General features: G+C 43.0%; 1 protein-coding gene across 13 annotated transcripts in view; it reads right to left on the bottom strand.

Annotated features, from left to right (window-relative positions):
• The window catches only part of RALGPS2 (Ral GEF with PH domain and SH3 binding motif 2), a 264,782-nt gene that overhangs the window by 189,187 nt on the left and 61,710 nt on the right, over positions 1-13,885 (bottom strand). Inside the window, exon 1 of one of the 13 annotated variants that reach the window (XM_056531810.1) lies at positions 5,772-5,896. The exons of the other annotated variants lie outside the window; for them this stretch is intronic. The gene's annotated coding sequence lies outside the window, so the exon portion shown is untranslated. Of the gene's footprint in view, positions 1-5,771; positions 5,897-13,885 lie in introns of those variants that run through there. 13 annotated transcript variants of the gene reach the window in all.

Raw genomic sequence — 13,885 nt, 5'->3', positions numbered from 1 at the left:
TTACTTATGAGAGTCTGAAGTTAAGGTTGTTCTTTTCTGTCTAAGTGCTCTCTGATGACACGTGTTTCGGGAACCGCCCAGTTTAGATGCAAATCCCCATAGCAAACCTCTTCTAAACTGGGCTGTTCCCGAGACACGTGTCATCAGAGAGCACTTAGACAGAAAAGAACAACCTTAACTTCAGAAGCTCATAAGTACTGAAAGGATTGAGATTTTTTAATAGAAGTAATTTACAAATCTGTTTAACTTTCTGGAGCCAGTTGATATATATATAAAAAAAGTTTTTTCCTGGATAACCCCTTTAAGTATGGCATTTGGTTTGGCTAGTATGAGATAGTTTGCATTGCACAGACTGAAAAATAAAGTTTCCATATCTCTGATCTCTTTAATACAAGAGAGCCAACAGGTCCTCTATATTAAAATATTTCTCGGATGAAATATGCACTTACATTCATGCCTTAAAGAAGTTTTCAGAAAAATGATGGTATACCCACGGGACATGCTACAAAAGTCTGAATGATGGGAGGCATCTGCAGAATATAGAAACAGTCCCATAGACTTTGATGGAGTGAATACATATGTATATCTGTCATTCCATTAGAATTTGGCATCCCATTAGTTCAGACTGACAAAAAACAGCTGGAAAACTCTTCTGAAATTTACATTTGAGGAAAGAATCTCTGACTGTCATCCTCATCTTTAAAGCCCATGCAAAATGATCTACATATACCTCACTTTCCTTGTTTAAAGGGGTACTCCGGTGAAAACCTTTTTTTCTTTTAAATCAACTGGTGGCAGAAAGTTAAACATATTTGCAAATTACTTCTATAAAAAAATCTTAATCCTTCCAGTACTTATTAGCTTCTGAATGCTACAGAGGAAATTCCTTTCTTTTTGGAACACTGATGACATCACGACCACAGTGCTCTCTGTCCATTTTAGCAACCATGCATAGCAGATGTATGCTAAGGGCAGCATGGTGGCTCAGTGGTTAGCACTGCTGCCTTGCAGTGCTGGGGACTTGGGTTCAAATCCACCTAAGGACAACAATAAATAAATAAAGCGTTATTATTATAATAACGTCAGCAGAGAAAACTGTGCTCGTGATGTCATCAGAGAGCATTCCAAAAAGAAAAAAATTTCCTCTGTAGTATTCAGCAGCTAATAAGTACAGGAAGGATTAAGATTTTTTTAATAGAAGTAATTTACAAATATGTTTAACTTTCTGCCACCAGTTGATTTAAAAGAAAAAAAGGTATTAAAGGGGAAGATATAAAAAAAATAAAATAAAAAACACCTCTCTTGCATGCCAAAAAAAATTGCACTAAAAATCTATCATGCTTCAAACAATAAAAGAATTGCCTACAAGGAGACTTCAGTCCTCAAAAGAAACTGTTTATAATCATAATATATATTATATATATATATATATATATATATATATATATATATATATATATATATATATATATATAGCTGAAATTGTATTTGAAGAGTATATGACTGGTGAAGATCTAGCGGTCAGGCCCCAACCTACCAGCTAATTATCCTCTATGCCAGTGGTTTCCAACCTGCGGACCTCCAGATGTTACAAAACTACAACTCCAAGCATGCCCGGACAGCCAAAGGCTGTCCGGGCATGCTGAGGGTTGTAGTTTTGCAACATCTGGAGGTCCACAGATTGGAGACCACTGCTCTATGCTGTGGCTAAGGGATAACCTCTTTTAGCATCAGTATTCTATCTATTCACTAAAAATCAATCAAGGTAGTTCTGTGATGGTAAAAATGTACCCAACTATACAGTAATATGGCGGACACATCTTTTCTGGCAGATAAGAGACCAACAAAGTCCTTTAAAACAGACACACAATCATACCCACTTCCAAGGTTATGAATTGTAATCCTACTTTATCTCCAATTATTTTTATTTAAACAAAAAATGTAATATTTGTATTTTTTTCTGACTCTTTTTACATGTCTACGTGTTCAGTGAGTAAGAACATAACATATTTTGCTCGTACTGGTCAAACGTGACACTTTTTCCAGTTCAGGCTGGAGAGACAGCAGCTTTTACTGTATGCACGTAACGGCCGACACTCGCCCATTTCCTTTCCAACACTCAATATAAGCACTTGTGTCCTCATACCAAGACTAAGGGACTTCAGGACCAAAACACAAAACTACATTCAATGTTAGGAGCCGCCTCTATTTAGCCTGTGCAGAACTGACTTTTCACAGGCATCAGATTAAGTAGAAGCTTTTGTAGATCGAAATCAAACCCTAATTCCTATGTATTCTTATTGACTGTATTCTACACTGGTAACCCGTGTGTTTCCCTTTAGCTCCCTTTATATATAGGTAGGAATGGAGAAACTCGCCTGCAGAAACAACCATAGGACATCCACAGGGATGACTTTTTTTTGTTATTTTGTAGGTGTACAATTATTATTATATTTGTAATATATAATTGTTATAAAATAAAAAAATAAAAAATAAAAATAAAAATTATGATAATATCCGGGCATGCTAGGAGTTTTAGTTTTGCAACAGCTGGAGGCACCCTGGTTGGGAAACACTGCCCTACATCATCACGATGCATCTTTGAGAGCTTTATCTATGTTTTATACTGCCTGGATCTACCTGCTTAAATGTCATCCCACCTGTAAAATGCTCTTGATTCAGAAGACATCTAGGACACCCCAGTTTTTGAACTGTGTGAGCTGTAGGAGAAGTTTGTTACAAGATGATGTACTGTACGGCCACAATCACAAATCGTACAAGATGGCACAGTCTTTAAAAAACTAAAGCACAAAACTAGACCGAACAGGAAAATATATATGTAGACACACACACTACTCAAAAAAAATAAAGGGAACACTTAGACAACACAATGTAACTCCAAGTCAATGACACTTCTGTGAAATCCCACTGTCCACTCAGGAAGAACACTGATTGACTATCAATTTCACATGCTGTTGTGCAAATGGAACAGACAACAGGTGGAAATTATAAGCAATTAGAAAGACCCTCCCAATAAAGGAGTGGCTCTGCAGGTGGTGACCACAGACCACTTCTCAGCTCCTATGCTTCCTGGCTGATGTTTTGGTCACATTTTGAATGCTGGCGGTGCTTTCACTCTAGTGGTAGCATGAGACGGAGTCTACAACCCACACAAGTGGCTCAGGTAGTGCAGCTCATCCAGGATGCCACATCACTGCGAGCTGTGGCAAGGAGGTTTGCTGTGTCTGCCAACTTAGTCTCTAGAGCATGGAGGGGCTACCAGGCAACAACCCAGCAGCAAGACCGCTACCTCCGCCTTTGTGCAAGGAGGAGCAGGAGGAGAAACGCCAGAGCCCTGCAAAGTTACCTCCAGCAGGCCACAAATGTGTATGTGTCCACTCAAATGGTCAGAAACAGAGTCCATGAGCATGGTATGAGGGCCCTGGGGGTTGTGCCTACAGCACAACACCGTGCAGGATGTTTGGCATTTGCCAGAGAACACCAAGTTCCGCAAATTCGCCACTGGGGCCCTGTGCTCTTCACAGATGAAAGCAGGTTCACACTGAGCACATGCGACAGACATGACAGAGTCTGGAGACTCTGTGGAGAACGTTCTGCTGCCTGAACATCCTCCAGCATGACCGGTTTGGCGGTGGGTCAGTGATGGTGTGGGGTGGCATTTCTTTGGCAGCCCTCCATGTGCTTGCCTGAGGTAGCCTGACTGTCATTAGGAAACCGAGATGAGATCCTCGGACCCCTTGTGAGACCATATGCTGGTGCGGTTGGCCCTGGGTTCCTCCTAAGGCAAGACAATGCTAGACCTCATGTGGCTGGAGTGTGTCAGCAGTTCCTGCAAGAGGAAGGCATTGATGCTATAGACTGGCCCGCCCGTTCCCCAGACCTGAATCCGATTGAGCACATCTGGAACATCATGTTTCGCTCCATCCACCAACGCCAGGTTGCACCAAAGACTGTCCAGGAGTTGGCAGATGCTTTAGTCCAGGTCTGGGAGGACATCCCTCAGGAGACCATCCACCACTTCATCAGGAGCATGCCCAGGCGTTGTAGGGAGGTCATACGGGCACATGGAGGCCGCACACACTACTGAGCCTCATTTTGACTTGTTTTAAGGACATTACATAAAGTTGGATCAGCCTGTAGTGTGGTTTCCACTATGATTTTGAGTGTGACTCCATATCCAGACCTCCATGGGTTGATAAATTTGATTTCCATTGATAATCTTTATGTGATTTTGTTGTCAGCACATTCAACTATGTAAAGACGAAAGTATTTCATACGATTAGCTCATTCATTCGGATCTAGGATGTGTTATCTTACTGTTCCCTTTATTTTTTGAGCAGTATAATATATATATATATATATATATATATATATATATATATATATACACACACACACACACACACACACACACACACACTATAAACTTTGTTGTGCAGGAAAAGATGACATACCAAAGACAGCGCTGGCATTTTGCCGCAGTGATGATCCGAGTTTGGTGACTAATCGGTATAAAAATGGGTAGGGCAAATCCCAACAATGTACTCTCATTGTCATTTGGGTAAACAGTTCAGCATGTTCCAGTGAGCCACGACCGTAGACACGCTGAATAACCTGCACCACGGACAGCTACACAAACACTAACACATGGCAGATTTATACATTTAAATGGGGCCTGCAGAAATCCATGCCCATGTTAAGAAACAGCACCAATTAAATGCAGGGAAACGCTTATTAATAACCAAGATACATTGTGAGAGCGGCGATAACCAGTCGCAGGAAGTCCAGTAGTTCCTTTTGAATCGGTGATGTGTTGTCCCAGGCTCACATGACCTAGAGCATGCCCCCCCCACCTCCCCAATGCTTCCTGGGACACCATCATGTGAACTGTCCATCTGGCACTGTGCTGCTGAGGTGGATGAAAGCTTACAACAGGGTTTCCCAAAAAAAAGTGTGCCTCCAGCTGTTGCAAAACTACAACCCCCAGCATGCCCGGACAGCCAACGGCTGTCCGGGCATGCTGCGAGTTGTAGTTTTGCAACAGCTGGAGGCACCCTGATTGGAAAACATTGGCTTACAAGAACGTAGCAGTGGGTGGGGAAAGAGGAGAAACAAGATGACCCCCATAGGTATTAAATGTGCCTCTACAAGTTAGTGGCTCTGGCATCACATTGGGGTGTAGTGAAGTAGTGCAAATTACTTTTACACTGTCACATTACATGTCTGAAGGTGTTAGGGGGTTTTAAAAAAGACATTTTTCAGATTTTGATTCTTTAAACTTAATTTATTTTATAAATTAAATATTTGTTTCTTATGGAATTTCTTTATTTATAAATTTATTATTTTAAAAAGGTGTGCCCAAATAACCTCAACCTCTTTAAAAGGGAACCCGCCATTACTTTCATGCTGCCTGAAACCACACGCCATCGGGCCGGTCCCTGGTGGCTTCTCCCCACGCCACCAACCTATATCTCTATCGGAGCACAGGAAGAGATCTATGAATCAAGGCCTGGAGAGTTGGAAGAAGTCCTGTTGACTCGTGGTCCGGGCAGCATGAAAAGCTCACACGAGCTTGAAAAAATGTATGACAAAAGTATCGTTTTGTTATACAGTGACATACATATCTAGATGCTTTTTTCCCCTCTATTCTTATGGTATGAATATTGTTGTTCTGGATCTGGTTGGAGAAAACATACAGTAAAAAGAATAGGAACATGTATGAAAACTATACAAACCCTACACATACTTACATGGCTTTCATCTTGATAATAGTCATCTAATTATATCTCGCAAGCTGTTGACTTTGTATAGTAAATGAACAGAAGCCTGGTGCCAAGTATGAGCTGCGAGCGCACTACAACTTTCAGGATACTCTGCAGCATCTGGAGAGGGGGGGGGAGGTGCCGGGATTAACCGCCCAGGCCTGAAATAGCAGACACTGGGAGGATTATGTCCTTGCAACCAATAACGTATATAAAACGATGTGAAGAAATATTTGCATCTGCTGACTGTCAGCTCAGGGCACTCACGGAGACCGGCGCTGCCAAACAATGTGCGCACTATGCCAGCTCTGTGCCTTCCCTTAAACCGTATCCATCACGAGACACACTTCCATCTCCAAATAGCAGCTTTCAGCCCTCAGCCTTCCCTGGAGAAGAACATTAAATGGAGATATGTGAAGAAGACATTAGCACATCGCCTGAGAGCCGGGCTCAACACACAAAAACACAGTCACAAGACCAATGATGTCAAGACACATATGAAGACTCCTCATAAGACTTAAAGTGTCCCTGTCCCTTAAAAAAAAAAAAAAAAAATTATAATAATAATAATTATGATAAGTCACAGACAATTCAAAAGTTTATAATCGATCAGGGTCTCCGTGCCAAGACCCCCACTCATATGGTGAGTGAGCTCATATGGGGTCTCGCTGCCCCATAGACTTATAATGGAGCAGCAAGACAAATCGCTGAGACCCAGTGAGTAATTCTCAGGCCACTGTCCACTCTCTCTCTCTCCTGATCAGTGGGGATCTTAGCACACAGAGCCAAAAACAATAACCGGCACAATACAAGGGTATTTTCACAACGTAAAGTGGGCTACATCAGAGATTAGCAAATTTAACCAGTACAGTGACCCCCCCCCCGACCTACGATGGCCCCGACATACGATAATGTCAACATGCGATGGTCTCTCAGAGGCCATCGCATGTTGAAGGCAGCATCAAGATATGATGCTTTTGTATGTCGGGGCCATCGCATAAACGGCTATCTGGCAGCGCAGACTACTTCAGCTACCACCAGATAGCCGTTTACGGTGCCCCGTGTGGTCCGCTGACGATCACTTACCTGTCCTCGGGGCTCCGGCGCGTCCTCTTCAGGATCCCTGCATCGTCGGCGCTCTCCATCGTCGTCATCACGTCGCTGCGCACGCCGTCCCGTCATCCAATAGGAGCAACGTGCGTAGCGACATGATGGCGGCGACAGAGAGCGAGGATGCCGGGGAAGCAGAGGCCTTGCCGGAGCGTCAGGGACACCCCGGGTACGCGGCGACAGCAATGGAAGGCGACATCCAGGGCAGCGGTGACGGTCTGGAGCGGGGGGGACACGTGAGTATAACCTCCAATACCAGTGGTATTCAACCTGCGGACCTCCAGATGTTGCAAAACTACAACTCCCAGCATGCCCGGACAGCCGTTGGCTGTCCGGGCATGCTGGTTGTTGTAGTTTTGCAACACCTGGAGGTCCGCAGGTTGTAGACCACTGTCCTATACTTTACATTGCACGGATCCCTCAACATACGATGGTTTCAACAAACGATGGTCCGTTTGGAACGGATTACCATCGTATGTTGAGGGACGACTGTACAAGTTTTGTGCGGTATTGACTTTTTGATCACTTTTTTAAATGATTTTTTTCTGGGATGTCACCACAAATCAGCAATTTAGACTTTTGCATTTACGCCATTAACCATTCGAGATCAAGAATGTGATCATTTATTTGTTTGAATAATTGCGATCGGGGCTATATCAATTGTGTTGGGTAAGAGAGAGGTCATTAAAAATTTTATTTCAGGACAGGAATTTTTTATATTAAAAAATATATATTATTTAAGCACGGATTTTTAAGCAAATGAAAACAACCCAAACAGTTGACAAACTAGCATATGTTGGTTCATCGGCTGATTGTTGATATTGGACTGTTCATCGTCACGTGTAACAGGGCCTTAGTGGAAATCGCAGGGAGGATATACACTGCTCAAAAAAATAAAGGGAACACTAAGATAACACATGAGGCTAAGTAGTGTGTGTTGCCTCCACGTGCCCGTATGACCTCCCTACAATGCCTGGGCATGCTCCTGGACAGTCTGTGGTGCAACGTGGCATTGCGGGATGGAGTGAGACATGATACAAGTCTGGGGAACTAGCGGGCCAGTCCATAGCATCAATGCCTTCCTCTTGCAGGAACTGCGGACACACTCCAGCCACATGAGGTCTAGCATTGTCTTGCATTAGGAGGAACCAAGGGCCAACCGCAGCAGCATATGGCTTCACAAGGGGTCTGAGGATCTCATCTCTGTACCTAATGGCAGTCAGGCTACTTCTGGTAAGCACATGGAGAGCTGTGTGGCCCCCCTCCCCCAAAGAAATGCCACCCCCACACCATTACTGACCCACCGCCAAATCGTTCACGTTGAAGGATGTTGCAGGCAGCAGAATGTTCTCCACAGAGTCTCCAGAACCTGCTTTCATCTGTGAAGAGCATAGGGCACCAGTGGCGAATTTGCCAATCTTGGTGTTCTCTGGCAAATGCCAATTGTCCTGCACGGTGTTGGGCTGTAAGCACAACCCCCACCGGTGGCTGTCGGGCCCTCATAGCACCCTCATGGAGTCTGTTTCTGACCGTTTGGAGTGGACACATGCACATTTGTGGCCTGCTGGAGGTCATTTTGCAGGGCTCCTCCTGCTGCTGGGTTGTTGCCCTCCTATGGCCTCCTCCACATCTCCTGATGTACTGGCCTGTCTCCTGGTAGCGCCACCATGCTCTGGACACTACACTGACAGACCTGCAGAACCACTTCTTTATTGGGGGTGTCTTGCTAATTGCCTATAATTTCCACCTGTTGTCTGTTCCATTTGTACAACAGCATGTGAAATTGCTTGTCAATCAGTGTTGATTCCTGAGTGGACAGTGTGATTTCACAGAAGTGTGATTGACTTGGAGTTACATAGTGTTTAAGTGTTCCCTTTATTTTTTTGAACAATATATCTCAAACAGAATCAGTTTAGATCTACCGGTAGGTATCTTTGTGGGAAAAAAAACATTTCAAAAGGAAAAATCAGGAGATTTTCATTGAGATTATTTATTAGGAGCCAATACCAAAGAATGGCCAAACCCCAGCAGAACACAGAAGATGGTCTGATCCCTCCAGAAGCCAATGTGACTTTTTTTTAATGGCCTGGCCATGAGAACCTTCACACATCAATGAAGTTTAAGTGCCAGGAAGGAAGTGTATATCACAAGTGCGTTTACATGTAGAATGTGGTTTAGATTTAATAATCAAGGGTACAATATCTCACAAGGAGAATAGGACATAACACGGGTTCAGTGTCCATTAATAAACAGAAACCATCCATCAAATGTCTCACCAACTGGCCAAATACATTTAGATACTTCATTGAAACAGCAAGTGCTAAAATTAACCCCAAATGATATTCTATTATTTTCAAAGTTTGATGAATTCACCACAATGAAGCTCGATACAGATAATGCCCTATGCACATTAGAGAAGAGTTTGTCAAAGCCACCAAACCTGACTGACTGTGTGTACAGTGTCGGAGAAGAGAAGGATTAGGTATGGCGATAATTGCCCAACCCTTCTGTTCTTTACTTACAAGTTGCCACACGTATCACACCCATAGGGTGCCAAGCAGCGCATCTGTGAATGCGCCAACACCAGTCACTAGAGCGAGCTCCCTGCTGCGGCTGGGAAGCCCTGTATGATTGCTAATAGCAGAAACACAGGGCTACACGGCCGCAGCAGGGATCTGCTACATCTGACCCTAACCCAAAGGGATATCCCAGGTTCTAAAAACTTGTCGAGGAAGAAAAACACAAAAAAGAGCTCACCACCAATCTGAACAGTCCATAAAGTCCAAGGCACTGGATAGATATGGAAGCCCGGAGTATCAAATGGGCCGTATCCCATGTAGACATAGCAGCAAAAGAAGGGTGAAGATCCAGCTCCCAGAAAAACGAATACAATTTTCAAACTTTAACAATCCAGGTTAAAAACAAAACTAAAGCAACATGTCACAGTAAGAGTCAAATACTGACGCGTTTCGGGCTCAAAAGTAGCACTTAATCCTGTTTTGTTTTTAAACTGAATTATTAAAGTTTGAAAATGTTATTCGTTTTTCTGGGAGCTGGATGTTAACCCTTCTTTTGCTGCTATGTCTAAAAACCTGTTATCTGTCCACAAGATAGGGGATAAGTGTCTGATAGTGGGGGGAAGCTAAACCTTTAGTCTTGAATGAGGCCTGTCAGGCACAAGGCCTGATTATTAAAATCCTATATGTGTATTATAATTATAAATGTGATGTATTATCCAAGCCAAGGGTGAGAGGTCATTCAGACTGTGGGTTTGTGTATTGCATTTTATTGGGGGTCTGGCTGTTTGTTTACATCTCCTTTGAAGTCAAAGGCTTTTTTGAAGTCATGCACTCTGGTCCCAACCTATAATCAAACAGATAAGGGGCCAGGAAGAGAGAAAACCCCCCTGGTGGGATCAGAGGGGAGGGGGGAATGGAGTCTCCCTCCCAAAAAAGCAGAAATGATATTTAAAACAATGCTAGACTCAGGGTGTTCAATGCTGTGCAACAAGCTGACAAGACCCTCCTAAGAACAGCTGGACTCTCACTCTGATGGACTACATCATCTTTTGTTTTCTGAACTTGTCTTGCAAAACTCTTTTATATATTTTTGTACCTGTATGTCATTTGTTTCTGAATTTTTATATAGTCAGCACTGTGATACCTTTTATCAGATTAAATGTTTAATTAATCAGCTCTGGTCTTTGATCTCTAAATATATGAGCTCACCTTTCTGAAGGCAGCTCTGGTGGAAACACGTTTATCTAAGGGTTAATTTGGTGACTTGCTGGGACTAGTAGTGGATACCCAGAGGTCTGGCGGCTTTAACCCTTGCACCATCACACTCTCTCTAGCATCTTAGCTGGACCGATAAGGTGTGATCGTGAAATGGCCCGAGAACAGTGTTCAGGTATCACCAGTGCTCCCAGACAATGAACGTGCTGACCCATCGCTTCATTCAGCAGGTAGAGTCGGGTGCCCATTATAAAGATTGTGTGTGTGTGTGTGTGTGTGTGTGTGTGTGTGTGTGTGGGTCCTAGAGATTAAACCACCAGAAAACACCTCTCCTGTATCCTGTGGATAGGGGATACATTTTGGGGGCTGGATTACCTCTTTAATAGAACATAAAGCATACGACTACTGAGACCAGTGGGGAACCACTGAAGTATCTGCAATGGATCGCTGAGGACTCAAGAGAGTCAATGTTTATTTAGCTATTTTAGAATATCTGTAGCTATGTCAAAAACTTGGACAATCCCTTTAAGCAATTAGGAAATACCACGTACTAGTCAGTAACAAAAATTGTGTTACAGAGGGTAAACAACCAAAACTAGGAACCTGATCTAGTGGCTGATGAAGGATGCACTCCTAAGTAGACTATTTAATGACAGCAGAGTCTAACATACTACGCAAGTGTATTAAACGTCAAACACAAAGCATCCTACATTCAGGAGAACAACACGAAGCAGCTGACCTGGTCGTATTTACAGGGGACTGAGTGACTACAGATTACTCCTGCAGCTGTATCCTCAGTAAAATGCAACAAGCCCCCAAGGAAACTCAAAAGGCATTCCTGTAAGGAGATCAAATGATGTATTAACACCCATAAAAACCAGGTCAAGTTGCACCAATAGTTAGAAGATGTTGATACAGCACCTCTGTCACCCGGCAAAGCTAATGGCATCCGCCATGTGTCCGGAGCGTGGGACGGGTCACCCCCTACTCCACGGGCCCACAGTAATATAACAGATGAAAGACATGACATGTTATGTAGACATGACTCGCTGCTTAACAGAACTCACAAGTACTGACATAGTGTAGTATAGACCAGTGTTTTCCAAACAGGGTGCCTACAGCTGTTGCAAAACTACAACTCCCAGCATGCCCGGACAGCCGAAGGCTGTCCGGGTATGCAGGGAGTTGTAGTTTTGCAACAGCTGGAGACACACTATTTGGAAAAAAACTGCTGTACAGATTTGGGGCAAAAATAGAGTTAAAGGGGTTATCCAGGAAAAAACGTTTTTATATATATTATCATCAATGAGCTGGCTCCAGAAAGTTAAACAGATTTGTAAATTATTCACATAGAAGGTAGTGCGGCACTGCGTGAGTGTGCTGGACGCGGGATGGCAGGTAGGAGTCGGTGTAGCTGTAATGCCTCAGGTGGTGCTCAGATAATGTAAGCAAAGTTCATAGTGTCCGTGAAGAGAAAAGAAATATCGGCACTCACCAGCGTGGCTGCAGGGTCTTCGTTTATTGAGACATACTCACATACGGGGTACAGAAGAGCGGGGTGGTGGGGGGACAAGTGGTGGTGACCGAGCTCTAGTTTCGCACACTTTATGTGCTTCGTCCGGCCACGAAGCACACCAAGCACTGGCCGGACGAAGCACACCAAGTGTGCGAAACTAGAGCTCGGTCGCCACCACTTGTCGCCCCACCAACCCTCTCTTCTGTACCCCATATGTGAGTATGTCTCAATAAATGAAGACCCTGCAGCCACGCTGGTGAGTGCCGATATTTCTTTTCTCTTCATGGACACTATGAGGTTTGTAAATTACTTCTATTAAAAAAATCTTAATCCTTTCAGTACTGATGAGCTTCTGAAGTTAAGGTTGTTTGTTTCTGTCTAAGTCCTCTCTGATGACACGTGTCTCGGGAAACGCCCAGTTTAGAAGCAAATCCCCATAGCAAACCTCTTCTAAACTGGGCGTTTCCCGAGACACGTGTCATCAGAGGACTTAGACAGAAAAGAACAACCTTAACTTCAGAAGCTCATAAGTACTGAAAGGATTAAGATTTTTTAATAGAAGTAATTTACAAATCTGTTTAACTTTCTGGAGCCAGTTGATATATATATAAAAAAAAAAATATATTTTCCTGGATAACCCCTTTAAGGGTGCGTTCACACTGAGTAATTCAAGAGGAATTTACTCAAGTAATTCCTCTTGAATTCTCCGCTCCAAATTAATGCCCATCTCCTCTGCACATTGACTTTAAAGTTATTTCTGCTGTCCTGTTCAAATTCTGCTTGATGGAGAAGGCAATTTCCTCGTGAATTCCTCTTGAATTACTCAGTGTGAACGAAGGAAGAATAGACCCAATATATAACAATGCAGCAAAAGGCTGTCCAGGCATGCTGGGAGTTTTGCAACAGCTGGAGGTACACTGTTTGGAAAACACTGGAATAGATATCCTCTCAGCGCCACTCTTTTCGGATAAAACTATATGGTACACAGATACGGTATATACAGTATATAAACATACATATACACACACTTTTTTTTTTTTTTTTTTTTTTTTTTTTTTAGATACGCCAAAATATGTAACCCTTGTTTTGCTCATATTCCTTACAGAGAGTGTGCGCCATAGAAGAAGGACACTGAAATCTGCTACAAAATACGCAGTCGAAAGGGCGAAAATTTGTAGCAGAAATCTGAGGCTACCCACGGAATTTATATTTGTTCTGCACTAAAAATTCCTGTAAGGAATTTCCGCACTGAATGAAGTGGATCTGCGCCACCCGGAATTGGCACTTATTTCGTAAAGAATTTCCTTAGAAAATAAGTGCTGAAATTTTTGTGTCATTCATAATGGGCTTTTCCGTGCGTATTCCGCTGAGAGAATAAACATGTTCATTCTTACTGTGGAATCAGATTCCTCGTCAGAAGTTCCTATATAGAACTTGTGACTTTTAAACTAAGCAGCAGAATCCCATTCCGCTCGTAATTTCCTTGCGGAAATTCTAAGCGGAATTTCTGTAGTGTGAACATACCCTAAAGTTGGTACTTACATCTCCAGGTGTATGTAGACATTGTACAAATACTTGGCTACTGTAGGGTGGCTGTATACTCACTGTTCAAATGCAACCGATCGGCAGAAGCATTGAATTAACAATGTACTAAACACAAAGCGCTAGGAAAAAAAAGTTATGTAATTTCCTTCACTTTTAATGCAATTTACTACATACGAATAAAGATAAACTTCAACTTC

The sequence above is a fragment of the Hyla sarda genome, chromosome 7 (assembly GCF_029499605.1).
Source record: "Hyla sarda isolate aHylSar1 chromosome 7, aHylSar1.hap1, whole genome shotgun sequence".
NCBI classification, from domain to species: Eukaryota; Metazoa; Chordata; class Amphibia; order Anura; family Hylidae; genus Hyla; species Hyla sarda.
This window is presented reverse-complemented; position numbering and strand designations above follow the sequence as displayed.